The sequence below is a fragment of the Aulonocara stuartgranti genome (genome assembly GCF_965226115.1).
Source record: "Aulonocara stuartgranti genome assembly, chromosome: 12".
NCBI classification, from domain to species: domain Eukaryota; kingdom Metazoa; phylum Chordata; class Actinopteri; order Cichliformes; family Cichlidae; genus Aulonocara; species Aulonocara stuartgranti.
In genome coordinates this window covers 5,191,957-5,208,117 of record NC_138948.1, presented here as the reverse complement: position 1 = coordinate 5,208,117, position 16,161 = coordinate 5,191,957, and the positions used below count along the sequence as shown (strand labels likewise).

Sequence of the window (16,161 nt, the reverse complement as noted above, 5' to 3'; positions counted from 1 at the left end):
CTTGAGGACATTACCTACATGTAAATATATAAATAATTATAAATTTGTTGGGTTTTCTTTAACAATGTCCGAAGGAGAGAGGCACTGAGGCACCGTCTTCCGCCCCCCGACGCTCCTGCTGTGCCTCCTCCTTCTGACAGGAACTGCCTACAGAACAAGTATGAATGATGCCTGAGTGGACACACACAACTCACAAGTTCCTGGCTCTGTCGGCTCCTCTGCAGAGGGTTTCCCTAAGAAGGTGGACCTAGCAGGGTCACCGGGGGACGGGGAGCTGTGCCTCACGGCCCTCACTTCGTCGGAGAAACCCTCATGCAGAGTTCAGAAACTTGTGTGTTGAGTATGTCGCTGTGAGCCTCCACCATTTCCTGGTGGGTGCAGCCTGAACTGTCTAGAGACAGACCAGACCAGCTGCACAACACAGACACTTCAAACCTGAGGACAAATCTAAGAGAACAGAAAAAGGAAAGGAAACTTAGCTTAGAACCATGCAGCGCTACAGGAGACGGCAGCACTGCAGAGGTGAGGACCGGCACCTGTTTGAAAGAGACAAATACACACAAACACACACAACAACAGACGAGAAACAAACACAGAGAGAGGAAAAAGTGGTTATACAGAACTTGAGGACATTACCTACATGTAAATATATAAATAATTATAAATTTGTTGGGTTTTCTTTAACAATGTCAGAAGGAGAGAGGCACTGAGGCACCGTCTTCCGCCCCCCGACGCTCCTGCTGTGCCTCCTCCTTCTGACAGGAACTGCCTACAGAACAAGCATGAATGATGCCTGAGTGGACACACACAACTCACAAGTTCCTGGCTCTGTCGGCTCCTCTGCAGAGGGTTTCCCTAAGAAGGTGGACCTAGCAGGGTCACCGGGGGACGGGGAGCTGTGCCTCACGGCCCTCACTTCGTCCGAGAAACCCTCATGCAGAGTTCAGAAACTTGTGTGTTGAGTATGTCGCTGTGAGCCTCCACCATTTCCTGGTGGGTGCAGCCTGAACTGTCTAGAGACAGACCAGACCAGCTGCACAACACAGACACTTCAAACCTGAAGACAAAAACTAAGAGAACAGAAAAAGGAAAGGAAACTTAGCTTAGAACCATGCAGCGCTACAGGAGACGGCAGCACTGCAGAGGTGAGGACCGGCACCTGTTTGAAAGAGACAAATACACACAAACACACACAACAACAGACGAGAAACAAACACAGAGAGAGGAAAAAGTGGTTATACAGAACTTGAGGACATTACCTACATGTAAATATATAAAAAATAATTATAAATTTGTTGGGTTTTCTTTAACAATGTCAGAAGGAGAGAGGCACTGAGGCACCGTCTTCCGCCCCCCGACGCTCCTGCTGTGCCTCCTCCTTCTGACAGGAACTGCCTACAGAACAAGCATGAATGATGCCTGAGTGGACACACACAACTCACAAGTTCCTGGCTCTGTCGGCTCCTCTGCAGAGGGTTTCCCTAAGAAGGTGGACCTAGCAGGGTCACCGGGGGACGGGGAGCTGTGCCTCACGGCCTTCACTTCGTCGGAGAAACCCTCATGCAGAGTTCAGAAACTTGTGTGTTGAGTATGTCGCTGTGAGCCTCCACCATTTACTGGTGGGTGCAGCCTGAACTGTCTAGAGACAGACCAGACCAGCTGCACAACACAGACACTTCAAACCTGAGGACAAAAACTATGAGAACAGAAAAAGGAAAGGAAACTTAGCTTAGAACCATGCAGCGCTACAGGAGACGGCAGCACTGCAGAGGTGAGGACCGGCACCTGTTTGAAAGAGACAAATACACACAAACACACACAACAACAGACGAGAAACAAACACAGAGAGAGGAAAAAGTGGTTATACAGAACTTGAGGACATTACCTACATGTAAATATATAAATAATTATAAATTTGTTGGGTTTTCTTTAACAATGTCAGAAGGAGAGAGGCACTGAGGCACCGTCTTCCGCCCCCCGACGCTCCTGCTGTGCCTCCTCCTTCTGACAGGAACTGCCTACAGAACAAGCATGAATGATGCCTGAGTGGACACACACAACTCACAAGTTCCTGGCTCTGTCGGCTCCTCTGCAGAGGGTTTCCCTAAGAAGGTGGACCTAGCAGGGTCACCGGGGGACGGGGAGCTGTGCCTCACGGCCCTCACTTCGTCGGAGAAACCCTCATGCAGAGTTCAGAAACTTGTGTGTTGAGTATGTCGCTGTGAGCCTCCACCATTTCCTGGTGGGTGCAGCCTGAACTGTCTAGAGACAGACCAGACCAGCTGCACAACACAGACACTTCAAACCTGAGGACAAATCTAAGAGAACAGAAAAAGGAAAGGAAACTTAGCTTAGAACCATGCAGCGCTACAGGAGACGGCAGCACTGCAGAGGTGAGGACCGGCACCTGTTTGAAAGAGACAAATACACACAAACACACACAACAACAGACGAGAAACAAACACAGAGAGAGGAAAAAGTGGTTATACAGAACTTGAGGACATTACCTACATGTAAATATATAAATAATTATAAATTTGTTGGGTTTTCTTTAACAATGTCAGAAGGAGAGAGGCACTGAGGCACCGTCTTCCGCCCCCCGACGCTCCTGCTGTGCCTCCTCCTTCTGACAGGAACTGCCTACAGAACAAGCATGAATGATGCCTGAGTGGACACACACAACTCACAAGTTCCTGGCTCTGTCGGCTCCTCTGCAGAGGGTTTCCCTAAGAAGGTGGACCTAGCAGGGTCACCGGGGGACGGGGAGCTGTGCCTCACGGCCCTCACTTCGTCGGAGAAACCCTCATGCAGAGTTCAGAAACTTGTGTGTTGAGTATGTCGCTGTGAGCCTCCACCATTTACTGGTGGGTGCAGCCTGAACTGTCTAGAGACAGAGCAGACCAGCTGCACAACACAGACACTTCAAACCTGAAGACAAAAACTAAGAGAACAGAAAAAGGAAAGGAAACTTAGCTTAGAACCATGCAGCGCTACAGGAGACGGCAGCACTGCAGAGGTGAGGACCGGCACCTGTTTGAAAGAGACAAATACACACAAACACACACAACAACAGACGAGAAACAAACACAGAGAGAGGAAAAAGTGGTTATACAGAACTTGAGGACATTACCTACATGTAAATATATAAAAAATAATTATAAATTTGTTGGGTTTTCTTTAACAATGTCAGAAGGAGAGAGGCACTGAGGCACCGTCTTCCGCCCCCCGACGCTCCTGCTGTGCCTCCTCCTTCTGACAGGAACTGCCTACAGAACAAGCATGAATGATGCCTGAGTGGACACACACAACTCACAAGTTCCTGGCTCTGTCGGCTCCTCTGCAGAGGGTTTCCCTAAGAAGGTGGACCTAGCAGGGTCACCGGGGGACGGGGAGCTGTGCCTCACGGCCCTCACTTCGTCGGAGAAACCCTCATGCAGAGTTCAGAAACTTGTGTGTTGAGTATGTCGCTGTGAGCCTCCACCATTTACTGGTGGGTGCAGCGTGAACTGTCTAGAGACAGACCAGACCAGCTGCACAACACAGACACTTCAAACCTGAAGACAAAAACTAAGAGAACAGAAAAAGGAAAGGAAACTTAGCTTAGAACCATGCAGCGCTACAGGAGACGGCAGCACTGCAGAGGTGAGGACCGGCACCTGTTTGAAAGAGACAAATACACACAAACACACACAACAACAGACGAGAAACAAACACAGAGAGAGGAAAAAGTGGTTATACAGAACTTGAGGACATTACCTACATGTAAATATATAAAAAATAATTATAAATTTGTTGGGTTTTCTTTAACAATGTCAGAAGGAGAGAGGCACTGAGGCACCGTCTTCCGCCCCCCGACGCTCCTGCTGTGCCTCCTCCTTCTGACAGGAACTGCCTACAGAACAAGCATGAATGATGCCTGAGTGGACACACACAACTCACAAGTTCCTGGCTCTGTCGGCTCCTCTGCAGAGGGTTTCCCTAAGAAGGTGGACCTAGCAGGGTCACCGGGGGACGGGGAGCTGTGCCTCACGGCCCTCACTTCGTCGGAGAAACCCTCATGCAGAGTTCAGAAACTTGTGTGTTGAGTATGTCGCTGTGAGCCTCCACCATTTCCTGGTGGGTGCAGCCTGAACTGTCTAGAGACAGACCAGACCAGCTGCACAACACAGACACTTCAAACCTGAGGACAAATCTAAGAGAACAGAAAAAGGAAAGGAAACTTAGCTTAGAACCATGCAGCGCTACAGGAGACGGCAGCACTGCAGAGGTGAGGACCGGCACCTGTTTGAAAGAGACAAATACACACAAACACACACAACAACAGACGAGAAACAAACACAGAGAGAGGAAAAAGTGGTTATACAGAACTTGAGGACATTACCTACATGTAAATATTTAAAAATAATTATAAATTTGTTGGGTTTTCTTTAACAATGTCCGAAGGAGAGAGGCACTGAGGCACCGTCTTCCGCCCCCCGACGCTCCTGCTGTGCCTCCTCCTTCTGACAGGAACTGCCTACAGAACAAGCATGAATGATGCCTGAGTGGACACACACAACTCACAAGTTCCTGGCTCTGTCGGCTCCTCTGCAGAGGGTTTCCCTAAGAAGGTGGACCTAGCAGGGTCACCGGGGGACGGGGAGCTGTGCCTCACGGCCCTCACTTCGTCGGAGAAACCCTCATGCAGAGTTCAGAAACTTGTGTGTTGAGTATGTTGCTGTGAGCCTCCACCATTTCCTGGTGGGTGCAGCCTGAACTGTCTAGAGACAGAGCAGACCAGCTGCACAACACAGACACTTCAAACCTGAAGACAAAAACTAAGAGAACAGAAAAAGGAAAGGAAACTTAGCTTAGAACCATGCAGCGCTACAGGAGACGGCAGCACTGCAGAGGTGAGGACCGGCACCTGTTTGAAAGAGACAAATACACACAAACACACACAACAACAGACGAGAAACAAACACAGAGAGAGGAAAAAGTGGTTATACAGAACTTGAGGACATTACCTACATGTAAATATATAAATAATTATAAATTTGTTGGGTTTTCTTTAACAATGTCAGAAGGAGAGAGGCACTGAGGCACCGTCTTCCGCCCCCCGACGCTCCTGCTGTTCCTCCTCCTTCTGACAGGAACTGCCTACAGAACAAGCATGAATGATGCCTGAGTGGACACACACAACTCACAAGTTCCTGGCTCTGTCGGCTCCTCTGCAGAGGGTTTCCCTAAGAAGGTGGACCTAGCAGGGTCACCGGGGGACGGGGAGCTGTGCCTCACGGCCCTCACTTCGTCGGAGAAACCCTCATGCAGAGTTCAGAAACTTGTGTGTTGAGTATGTCGCTGTGAGCCTCCACCATTTCCTGGTGGGTGCAGCCTGAACTGTCTAGAGACAGACCAGACCAGCTGCACAACACAGACACTTCAAACCTGAAGACAAATCTAAGAGAACAGAAAAAGGAAAGGAAACTTAGCTTAGAACCATGCAGCGCTACAGGAGACGGCAGCACTGCAGAGGTGAGGACCGGCACCTGTTTGAAAGAGACAAATACACACAAACACACACAACAACAGACGAGAAACAAACACAGAGAGAGGAAAAAGTGGTTATACAGAACTTGAGGACATTACCTACATGAAAATATATAAATAATTATAAATATACAAGAACAAGAGAAATAAGAAAGAAAACTTTGCTTCAAACCATGCAGGGCAGCTGTCTAGAGGTGAGCTTGTGTGATTCTTATTCTGTCAGTGAATAATCTAAAAACAGAAAAAAAGAAAGAAAACTTACCTTAGAAATCTGTAGGGTTGTTTCCTCTGAGACATGTTGGAATCTGTAAACAGCTACTCCAAAAAGGATCCAGGTGTTTCAAAATACCTCTTTGGTGAATGTTTCAATTCTGCTAACATAAATGCTGCAATTAATTAACTAAAAGTCATTGCTCTTCACCCCTATTTATAGACTTTTGCGGATCAACGGATTAAAGCATCATAGGACCAAATTTGTTGTAAGATTCTAAATATATGTGACGTCATCATCCTGTAAGCCGAATAGGGCTTTGGACCTTGATGTCACAGGAGGCGGGCCACGCCCCCCGCCGCCATGACAGTAGGCCAGACAAAGGATACAGCTTCAGCTATGATTCGTACGTGTTTTGTACTTGGTTGCAACGTTAGATCTCACGATCGTGAAGACAGTTGTTCAGTCTGACGTCAGTAGCCGTGTCTGGGCCTAAACTCCGCTGCAGGTCCATATATCAAACGATCACTATGGCATTACTGAGAGTTGAAAAACTGTCTAAAGTCTTTCATCTTTAATAAAATGATCAGCGTTCTGCTCTACCAGGTGTAACAATTGAGTTTAACATCCAGGCATCCATGAAAACGGAATTTATGACATTTAACGGAGTTAGAAGTTAGCAGGGAGTTAGCTCGCTAGCTTCTATCTAAATAAAATATAGCATGTCCCGACTGCGGGGTTTTGGAAACAAATTAAAACGTACAACTCTGCTATCACTTCCAGCATAAATGAAGACAGAAAACTAAACAGCAGTGACGTTTGTAGGGTTACTGAAGTTGGGCTAGCTGGTATATAATGATGTGCTACGTGACCGCTAGCGACACAGCTATGTTAGCATAATATAAACAAGCTAACTTTTTTTCCACTCGATAAAGGTTAATGTGAGTGTTCTCGGTGGTCGTTTATTGCATTTATGGAGGGAGTGATGTATGCTGGGTAATGGCACAGCTAGCTACTGGGTGACTTTATTCACCCGCTTCGGCTGTTATCAGTCCATACAATGGGCGTTATTAGCACAAATCAGTCCCATAGATATGGGCCATCTCCTGCTAGATTGTTCAGAAGGTTGTTCTCATCCATCCAGATGGAGGATCACTAACAGGAGCGTGGAAGACTCCAGAATCCACTCTGGCTGGAATCCGGTGGATACAGCAGTGTTTACAGGTAAGACCATTTAAACTGACAGCATTTATAGAATGACTATTAAAAGTCAGCGAGTGTCAGTAATGTTAATGTGGTTATGTTAGTAATACACCGAGTGCTAATATAACAGCTTTAAGATGCATTTGTAGATATTATTACGTGTTTTACCGTCTTTATGGTGCTAGCTTAAAGTTACGGTGTAAACGTTAGCTTATATTGGAGTAAAGCTGTTACTGTTTAAACGATGTTAGCACAGAAATATTAGCTTCTGTCATGACTGATGAAGTTACTAGTTAATAAAGTTTTCAGTAAAGTGTTTAATCGCAGCCACAGATTGACAGCAAATATCTCGATTAGCTTCAGTGCATCTATAATAAATATGTGCAAGTTTCAGTGCTTCGTTTAAACTGTATGATACTTATACTGACCCAGGGTCAGTGTAAAATACAATCCTAGCTGTGTGAACAAAGCCTGGCTCCTTTAATCCTGCATGACAAACCTCAGGATGCAGGTTATTATTACTCTTTCCTGCTGGCACACCTGTCACACCTGAGAGTCAGCTAGAAACTTACAGTGACGTGGACATCATGCAAAGACTGCCAGACTCTGTAATACTGCAAATGATCAGTGACTCAGGTTAACACTAAACTTTAAACGGTACCTCTGTGTGCTGAACATTTAGGATTGAGTCAGGCTGCATCAGCTGAAGCTGTTATTTGTATATATCAGTATTTTTTATTCAGGTGTGGGGAAAATACGTAAGACTGCAGTGAAGCGATGTACCAGATTAATCCCTGGCCAAAGGTATCGTACTTAAATCAGACTACTGATCCAGCCACATCAGCCTTTTGTGAGGTCTGTTTAAAGTTGACTAAAAGTCAACTGCAGGTTCCTGAGAGGTGAACTGTGAGCACAGAAACACATGTTCATACATACAGCTGCAGCAAACTTACATTAATTTTAAATAGATTTGTTACTCTGATGTCTGTCTCTGTGTTAGTCCTCTGACAGACTGGTGACCTGTCCAGGTGTGCTCTACCTATGACTACTGGGACAGGCTCTAGCCTCTGTAATAGAAATTTTCTGTTATTCTCATTTAAAGTATTTAAGTGCTTATGCATATGCTTAGTTGTGACGCTGTTACTGTTCAGTGAAAGTTTCTAAAACTAGATGAACTTACTTCACCGTCAGCAGTTTGAGAAAACAACTCCCTTTACAGGTGCTGATAAGGCCAAGGGCACAAAACAGCTTAACCATTGATCTGTTAGGTTTCATAGCGAGACACGTGAAGTGTGGTAGGATCAGTTTGTAACTTCCTCCCTCTTCCTTGGAATGCATAATGGAGTAGGAGCACAACTTCTGTGGCAGCGCTGACTGTGAACTGTGATGTTTGATGTGTGCTGGTGCAGTAATAAATAGCTTGATCACAGCTCTTTCTGTGTTGCAGACTTTATTTAAAAAATTCCACAACACCCCCCACCCTCCCACTGCGAACCTGAATTGAATATTCAGAAGACATTTCTTTAAATAGTTCTAGAAATCTGAGCTGTTGGTGTGTCCTTGGATTGTGTGGTAATAATATTAGAGCCTGCAATCTTTCTTACTGAATCTCTACTATGAGTCATGTTACCTGAGATTAATTCCATGTTTACCTGTCAGCCTGGACGAATGTGCTGTGTGAAGGAAATTAAATTAAATCAGATCTGAACTGCGTACATTTAAGGAACCTGTTCATATTTAATTGAAATATGAACCAGTGATTTTTTGATTGCTGATTCCAAGAGAGTCTTTGTGGAAATCCTGTTTGGCTTTTTGTTATTTTAATTCTCTTCTCTGTTTTCCAGAACAGTTCTCCACAGTCACTGTCCACATGGGTCAGTGGGACCAAGAAGCACTCTGCTAATGTGTGGACTCTGACCAGCAACATCCCGCAAGACCCAGACAGTGTTTTCTATCTCCCAGCTGGAGTTTTTTGTTTGTCTGTGACTGGAGAGTCAGATTTTTGTTGAACTTCACACTTGTAGAGGTAAGTCAGTTGGCAGAGATTCCTCCCACCCTGGTTTTTATGTGCTAGATTTCTTATCTGAAACAGTAATATTTCAGTGACTGCTGCTTATACCACAGGTTAATACACGCTACTGATCCCTGATGGGAGAATCATCAATTTTGGCAACAAAGAAGCCTGGTGGATGTTTGTTTACAGTCTGATGGTGGGACATCATGCTCTGCATCTTCAAAGTTTGCCTCCTCATTATTATTCATACCCAGTAATGTGAAGTATGCTTATATCTACTATAACTGAACAAACGCGGTGGTCTTCATTTATGGAGGCTGTTGAGTCTGAATGTTGGATGTTGTGTATCTCGTGTTCTCTGGGTTTTGTTGTCCTCAGTCTTTTCGCAGGATCAGAAAACAAAACCAGGAGGTGCGTAAATGTTTCTTCTCCATGATGTTTCTTCAAATGTTTCTTCTGGATGATGACACGGGATGCCACCTTTGGTCTTGTGATGAAGCAAAGCTCAGGAAGAAGTGTGATTAAATGGTACCCACATGTTGAGAAGGATGTACAGGGGCACCTGCAGCCAAATCCAAGCTTCAGGTTAGTTGTAGTTGCAGAACGCTATAGGACTGAGACAGCTGAGGCATCAAATGTTTGATTAAACGGATGAAAAAGAGAAGTTTCTTCCCTATAATTATCACTTAAAATCTGTAGCAACTTCAAGTCTGTCAGCGTGCTGAGCATGCTCAGAATGTGACAATATATTTTTGTTCAATATTTAATTTCTTTCAGTTGCAATTGTTAAATGAAAAATATATATATATATTCTTATAATTTAGCAAACTAATTTATCAAAAAAAAATGTACATATATCTGTATTAGTTTTAATAAATTAATTTGACACCTGTATTGAAAATACCATATTGTATTCATACAGAATCAGTTTGGTATCATTGTTTGTCTGATTGCTGAAACTAAGAGCTACTTTGACCTGTTTAGATCTAAAGTATCCAAAGTTGAGCTCTAATGTTTCTTCACTCCTGTGTGTGATATGTGATTCCTACATGCTGGCAGAGCAGAGCAGCAGTTTGTGCTCACAGATGGTGACGGTGTGGAGAGACGGTGGTGTTTCCTCAGAAGAGAGTCACAAAGGACACCAGTCCATCTCACCACCTTGACTTGCTGACTGATGTTTGTCTGCACTGCACAGAGTAAATCAACTGACCGAGGTTTGTCCAGTGACGTGTTATGAATTGTATATTTGTTTTATGCTTACAGTTATGTTTTTCTTGACAGAGGTTCTGCAGAGGTTAGACAAAGCAGAGCAAATATGTGCTTTACATTTTACTGTGATTTTCTGGGATATTTGTTGCCTGATGTTCAGCAGGAATGAAGAAATAGAATCAAAGGGAGATGTTTTTGCTGTTTTTGTAATGATGTAAGTAAATCTTCAATATTATTTATTTGCTTGGTTATATTAGGAGTGTTTCTGAGTGAGGGAGAGAGGAGTCATCATCCAGTTTAAGTGACGTAGATCAGTGGATACACTTGTCTCCCCTTTAAAGGAGGCGATCCAAGTCATCCTTAAATGTTAGTGCTTTCAAATACACAAACATTTTTAAAGGACAAAAATGAACATCCAACTTTGACTGTAATACAAAATAAATCTTTGCATGTGTGTTTTCAAACTCTCAGATGGGCAGGATATCAGTCTTGGACTGTCAAACCTGCCGGAGCAGCACTGAATGACCACCGCACATGAGCATGTTCCTGCAACATTCAGCATCTGATCTGTCATCTGTGTGCTTCTGCTTTTTGTAAGTAGAGTTACCCAACTCCAGTAACTCTAAACACATGCCATCCATTTCTAACGGCCTGGTTACTTCCTGTCAGTTACTTTAGAAACCATGTGGTCACCTGACCTAACACTGTTTCTTCTTCTTCCCCTTAATGTTCAAGTGTCACATGTCAAACAGCTGGAGAGGAAACTACACCAGCGTACTGGGATGTTTCAGCAACACGTGCCAGATGCTGTTCCTTCATGGTGACATCACCAGAGCATCTTCTCTTCAGTGCCATCCTCTCCTGTCACCCTCTCTGCACGCAGCTCTTTGAGTATGGGGTAGATAAGGGCACAGAGAAACCCTTATTACTAATTTGTATTATAATTCAATTTTCATGAAATATTCATATTCAGTATCGGTCCTTTTATATTAATAACCACGTATCCACCCAGGCTCATGGTGGGGCAGGGCTCTGTCCTGGGATGCTTGAGTGAAAGGTAATGTACACCTGACCAGGTATCCAGTCTGTCAGAATTGTTTTCAATATTTGGTTCAAAAACATGAGTGACAACAAAAATCCAACTAGGATTCTTGCATGTGATGAATGAAGTCTGTCTTTGACTGTATTGTCCAGCTGATCCATCAAACCCCCAGCAGGTGAACCTTATTCATGACATAACATGGCAACAATGCAAAAAATGAAACAGCAACAGTCTAAATGTAAAGTGTATTCTAAACTGCTCTTCAATAAATCATATGCAAAGAGTCATTCAGGACTGTAAAACGTGAACTACAGAACCCAGAGTCTTCATCATTAAATCTCTGGTTGCTTCATTTTTCTATCCTATATCAGACACTTTAAGGTTAGGTTAGGTAAAGTTGCATTCTCATGGTGAGGCAAAGTGCTTTATGTGTGTGTGTGTGTGCGTGCGTGTCATGAACGGCTATAAAAGGCCTATAATTAAAGAACAAAGCGGGGTTTGAGTTCGAGTTACGACAGACTGTCACTACTTGTAAGTGGAACGCAGCCTCCCTACGGCGGACAGCTAATAACAGGAATCGGACGCGGTCCACCCGAGTCCACAGCAACCACCATTGCAACCGCCTAGCATGACCTTAGAAACATATTCTGTCTTCATAACGATCAAAAACATGAAATGATTTGCAAAGTGTGAAAGTATAGCTGCAGAGAGCTATGGCGGTATCTTTGGAAGCTGTTTACATAGCTAATAATATACGATGTAACCATGGAAGACAGTCAGTCACGTGAGCTAGCGGTGCATGTTTACTACAGTGAATAAGGTGATTGCGTGTACACGCTGCAGGGGGTAAAGACATTACTTCAATATTGTTTTATACTGATATATATTTGCCTTCTGTTGACCATCACCTCAGGTTCACCATTACAGTTTCAGCAGACAGATGCACACTGTCTAAATATGAACACACTCAAAAACTCATGTCTCAGAAATAAGCACAGATGTTCATGTTTGTCATTAGTTTTATTTGTAAGAAAATTATGAACTTCATATTGTGTATCAAATAAAAGAACATTTCACAACTCTGAGTCAACAGAAACAGGTAACAGAAATGTCTCTAATGTGTACAGTGTAGTGTAAGCATTAAAAGATCATAAAGGAAACACTAACATTTATGTGAAACTAATTGTAATAAAAAAATGAGCAGGTGGTTGATAGATGTAAAAGAAAGAATCTGAAAACAACACTTTTTTGGTCTAAGTGATCAAAGTAGAAAACAGAACTGATGTTCAAGAACAAACCGTAGCTGCACTAATATTACACATCTCCATTGTTGTGGTGAACAGACATGTTGCTTTTAAAACCACATGCAGTGTGTGACCGTGACTGTTCACTGAGACCATGAACGCCACTTCGCTGAAGCCTTCGCCTTCTTCTTCTTCTTCTAAATTGGAAGCAGAAGGAGCACGAGCTGCTTTGATCTACTGAAAGGAAAAAGCAGAATATCTGAGTTGAAACCAGTCAGCTGAAACCAGTAAGACAGGAACAAATTCAATGCAGCGTCTCAGGTGGCTTAGCCTGTTACAACTGTTGATACAAGCTAAATACAGTTAACACACAGTGTCAGGGAGCTCCAGTGTGGGAACTAGTGGCTTTAGGTTTGTAGTCATTTAACTTTCATCCCTTCATTCATTTAATTCAGGAGGAAGAAATGTCAGGTGGGTGCAGGCTGGTTACATGCATTTGGTCCCATGCTGTCTTTAACTTGGTTCATTTTATGGCTGGGCTGTATGTGGGGTTATATCATGTTACTTGGGCAGGAGTACCTGTCCCCTGTTAGACTTAGAAAGTTTCTCCATAAGTAGAGCTTCTAACTCTTCTAGCACATCTGTGGCTGACAGTTTTTTGGTGGCTCTTTTTACCCCACACTGGTTGTGAGTGTGTAAATAGCCCCACTAGTTATTTTGGGTTGCAGTTAACTTGGGAGGAAGAGGTAGGTCTGCCATGACTAGATGAATAACAATTATCTGGGATACATAAATTTCATAATGCATGCATATATCTCTATAAACCTGCCTGAGGGCTGCCATTTTTTACATTCAGTTATTTCTCTGTTGAATCTAAATAATGAATGTGTTACAGTTAAACTGACACTGATCAGTGTAAATGGCTCATTGGGACACAGAAACCTTTAAATTAAACCCTATCACCTGATATCGAGTGTCAAACAATATCAAAGCTGTAAAAGCTGTTTACAGTCAGAATTTATAAAACTATGATTGTAAATAAATTCAAACAAGTGAGCTTTTCTCTTTGTGCTGAATATCAACACTGTGATTTCTTAGACTGTAAGCTTTACTTTAGCACAACCAGTTGTAGAAGCTGCCACTCCAAATGTCTTTGATAACAAGAAAAAAAGACCTTTTCAGTCCACGGCCTGAAGTTCTTCTCTGACATCTTCTGCCATCAGCTTTGTCTGCTGCTTTGAAGACAATAAACCACAAAAAAGATGATTTAGTCACTTTGTCTGCGTCGTGCAGCTCGAATGTGTCGTGTAACGATGTTGAATAGCTGTCGTTATCCCTCTGCTGTGTCAGTAGGATTGTACTGTACAGCATCTCATTGATATGTGAGGAATGCTAATGTAACACGATAACAGACTTACATCATTAAAATATAAAGGGCAGGAGATATTTAGATATTTTTATATTTATATTACATTTTATAGCTGACGGATATTACTAAATAGATAGAATTTACTAAATAGCTGGATGAACATGAAAAATATGTCTATAATAACAAATGACCATGAGAGCCAGTAGAATTAATTCAACTGGACACTCAAAAGACGTCCTTAAATGCTCTTTAAGTGGCGGAACAGATGAACAAACAGTTGTATCTATGAAGCGCCTTGAGGCGACTTATGTCGTGATTTGGCGCTATATAAATAAAATTGAATTAATCGCTTACTTGAGATGAAATCTGCTCAGCTACTTTGAAAACAGCTTCTAACTGGTTCCTCCTTTAACAGGATGACTGCTCAGGGGTAAGGCCATCATGCAGTCCAGCAACCTTTATGGTTCTGCTTTGATTCACCAGGAACTATTAGGGAAACCTTCCAGCGCCTCCTGTGAAAGACACAGGCATAAACACACAAACATTTATTAACATGTTCCACAGTGTTCCAGTTTGATTTTCTCATCCTGTGGACAACAACGTACATGGATGCAGGTTTATTGTTAACTTTTGTAAGGTTTATTTAGTGAACATATCCAGCTGCAGCTCCACTGTGATCCTGAACTGGATAAGCACTTAAGAAAATGTGTCAATAAATGCACATACATCAACTTACTATATTTATCCAAACAGACGGGACCAATAATGCTTCACTGAGTCAGAGACTTTAATGTCTCTTCTATGTAAGAATGTCTCGTGCTGATATACCTGCAAACTTGACAACAAAGGTTTTTCAGACTGCATGTAGCTGTCCTCTATGTCAGCTAACACATTTACATTTATGTCACACTTATTTCTGCTTTCCCATTTTATAATTATTACTTACATTTTGATTATAAACCTTGAGTTTGTAAATGATCAGATTACATAATTGGAATACAATGTATCCAATTCAGGGTCGCGGGAGGATGAAGCCTATCCCAGCTGATACAGGACAAAGACAGGCTGCCAGTTTATCGCAGGGCTAACACAATATGTGTAACAGAAAATCCACTTAAATGTTTGATATTTCTTATAATAATCATAATTATGACTATTATTTAAAGGTTTCTTTATAAATACATTTTGATTTTTTATAACCTCTAAAATATAAACCTGAGCTGTTTCAGATTCTGACCTCTGACCTCACTGCAGCTCCCTCTTGGAAGTACGTCTGCTTCTTGTCTACCCCCAGTGTTGACCGCCTGCCCTTGATATCACGTACTGTACCTGAGGAACAAAAAAGGACAAACACTTGCCTTCATTTAAGAAGTACATTCATACAGAGGTAATCTATGGAAACACACTAGTTCAACCTTTGGGAGAAATCAGTTCCTGTGAAACATTTCTGTAAATGAACATCATGTGGAGAATGAATGAAATGAGTTCTTCAGGTGACTCAGCAGTCCCACACTGACAAATGAAATCTAGTTAAACTATTAAGCATATTTGCTCTTCTGAAATCTGTGTTAAACAACAACAAACATAAATTAGTAACAAAAATACAGCTGAGTAGAGGCTTTACAAACCACCAGCAGCCATAATGCTGAATTTTAATCTTCAAATGTTTCTGAGCCGTCTTCAACCTGCTTTTAACACATTAACACAGTTCTATCACACACCACACAGAAACTTCTTTTTTTTTCCTCACACATCAGACTTCACACATGATCCTCTCCAAATGCCTGCAGGAGGTTAACATTCATTTAAACCTTTCAGACCTTTTTGATTCACAGATGAACTGAAACAACCTTGAAATTAGCACAGAGCTGCAGAGCTGTATGACTGAAACAATGTATGTATGTATGTATGTATGACTTTTAGGCTGAGCCTAAAAGTTCAACACAGTAATGATAAATTCCTCTGCTGTCTGTGGAAACTGGTGGTTTCTATCATTGCTTCTTTTTTCTCCCCTTAAGGAGCTTTAATTTTGCTAAAGTTAAACATGTTAAGTGTTTAAAATGCAATATTAAAATGATCTGAGACTTTTGCACATCTTTTTGAGGCCTTCTTTGTTTGGTTTGTTTGTTTTTAATCATGTGCTCTAGATGGCAGTGTTTGCTCAGCTTTGGTAATAAGCGACTCAAATTAGATCACTGGATAAAAGAGTTAAAACTACTGTCAAACTGAAACGTTGTCCTCACTGCAAAACAACCAAGAATTTGATTGTTACATTTTGGTCTTCTCCCAGGAAACAATGAAACACATATATGCTAAAAGCTGAAATATAACTCAGAACGT

General features: G+C 42.5%; 2 long non-coding RNA genes across 6 annotated transcripts; one reads left to right on the top strand and one right to left on the bottom strand.

Moving 5' to 3' along the window:
• The first annotated feature begins 6,687 nt into the window (after positions 1-6,687).
• On the top strand, positions 6,688-12,691 carry LOC309718206. 5 transcript variants are annotated; one of them, XR_014279914.1, is made up of 8 exons: positions 6,688-6,964; positions 8,788-8,969; positions 9,068-9,542; positions 10,017-10,171; positions 10,424-10,532; positions 10,638-10,759; positions 10,902-12,579; positions 12,628-12,691. It is a non-coding gene; the product is annotated as an uncharacterized lncRNA (long non-coding RNA). The 5 variants fall into 5 exon arrangements; XR_014279916.1 differs by lacking the exon at positions 12,628-12,691 and having other exon boundaries at positions 9,068-9,153; positions 9,336-9,542; positions 10,902-10,983; XR_014279915.1 differs by lacking the exon at positions 12,628-12,691 and having other exon boundaries at positions 9,336-9,542; positions 10,902-10,983.
• Positions 10,902-16,155, bottom strand: LOC309718207. Its single transcript, XR_014279919.1, has 4 exons — positions 15,059-16,155; positions 14,176-14,333; positions 13,627-13,684; positions 10,902-12,689 (listed from the first exon to the last, which is right to left on the bottom strand). It is a non-coding gene; the product is annotated as an uncharacterized lncRNA (long non-coding RNA).
• Between the last annotated feature and the right edge of the window lie 6 nt (positions 16,156-16,161).